At 44.7% G+C, this 1,787-nt stretch overlaps 1 pseudogene; it reads left to right on the top strand.

The window, feature by feature from the left end:
• Nucleotides 1–1,787, top strand: part of LOC112069363 (meiosis inhibitor protein 1-like) — a 42,348-nt pseudogene that overhangs the window by 19,678 nt on the left and 20,883 nt on the right.

Raw genomic sequence — 1,787 nt, 5'->3', positions numbered from 1 at the left:
GAAAGTCATATTCCTGGTAGGAACGATGATGAGTTGACGTTAATCGTATATTCAGTAGTTCCTCCCGACTGTATGTAATGAAACCTAAGATTACCTGGGGTACCGATGTAAGAAATAACACATAAAAAAGCAAAATACTGCATATTTTCCAAGGAACGCGAAGCGAGGCGGCCATCTCTTTCCGGCGCCGGATGTCCAAGGTACTCTCGCTGTACTCACTCTGTATTCACGCTGTACTCTCGCTGTTCTCACTCTCTACATTCAATATCAGTTCAATCGATATATAAATGCCTTATGGTTTTTGCTCACATCAACAAAGCATATGACATAAGCATAAGCTAAATTTGTAGATGAAAGTAGTATTTAAGTATCAATAACATGGCGGCTTTCTTCTGACTATAGATGTTATGATCTTGTATTCTGTCTGATGTCTTATTTTGTCTCCTGTCTTATTATGGGCGTGTTCCAGTGAGTAACCTGGCAGGGAAGCTGCAAGCCTCCAACACGGAGTGTCTGCTGCCAGCCTTCAGCTACCTGTACTGCTGTCTGCGCCTGTCCCCCTCCCTCACTGCACTGACAGAAGTGACAAACTTAGTCTGCCACCCTGTCCTTCTCATTAAGCGCAGCACAGCGAGCAGCCTTCATACACGCTGCCACCTGCCTCTCTCTCTCTCTCTCTCTCTCTCACACACAGTCCCCCAGAGACACAGATTGCGTTGTGCCGTCTGGCCTGTAAGAAAGACACACACTTGTACAGAACCAGTCGGTGCCATTCACAAGGGCACACGACACACTCACACATTCATTTGGTAGTATGTTTTATGTATTGGATAATATCTTGAGTGTGATCTCTTTTTGTTTTCTCCTCCCCAGCTGTGTCCATGCTGCTGTGTAACGCCGGGCTGATGGACCAACTGCAGGCTACTCTGAACCTGTCCTCCTCTTCCCTCGCTCCTACGTCTGCCCTGCTGTGCTGCTCTCGTCTGCTCCTGTCCACTCTCGTCACCCTGCAGCACACTCATTCAGCTCAGGTTGTTCTGTCACGCTAACCCTTATGAAGCCCTTTACACAGGCTACACAATGTAGTACAAAACACACTTGAGGACAGGAGCAGGGGACTTACCAGGGGAGACACACTGTCCTCTACAGCTGACAATGGAACACACACATTGAATGCAGCACTCAAAGCAGAATGTATCAGAGACCTTGATGCTATGACAATACATTTGTCTTCTTGTACTGTAGGACAGTACTACAGAGCTGTTAACACTACAGAGCTGTTAACACTACAGAGTTGTTAACACTACAGAGCTGTTAACACTACAGAGTTGTTAACACTACAGAGCTGTTAACACTACAGAGCTGTTAACACTACAGAGCTGTTAACACTACAGAGCTGTTAACACTACAGAGCTGTTAACACTACAGAGTTGTTAACACTACAGAGCTGTTAACACTACAGAGCTGTTAACACTACAGAGTTGTTAACACTACAGAGCTGTTTACACTACAGAGTTGTTAACACTACAGAGTTGTTAACACTACAGAGCTGTTAACACTACAGAGTTGTTAACACTACAGAGCTGTTAACACTACAGAGTTGTTAACACTACAGAGCTGTTAACACTACAGAGCTGTTAACACTACAGAGCTGTTAACACTACAGAGTTGTTAACACTACAGAGCTGTTAACACTACAGAGCTGTTAACACTACAGAGTTGTTAACACTACAGAGCTGTTAACCTACAGAGTGTTAACACTACAGAGCTGTTAACACTACAGAGTG

This window comes from Salvelinus sp. IW2-2015, unplaced genomic scaffold (assembly GCF_002910315.2).
Source record: "Salvelinus sp. IW2-2015 unplaced genomic scaffold, ASM291031v2 Un_scaffold992, whole genome shotgun sequence".
NCBI classification, from domain to species: Eukaryota; Metazoa; Chordata; class Actinopteri; order Salmoniformes; family Salmonidae; genus Salvelinus; species Salvelinus sp. IW2-2015.
Note: the sequence above shows the minus strand (reverse complement) of the source record. Positions and strands in the feature narration are given on the sequence as shown.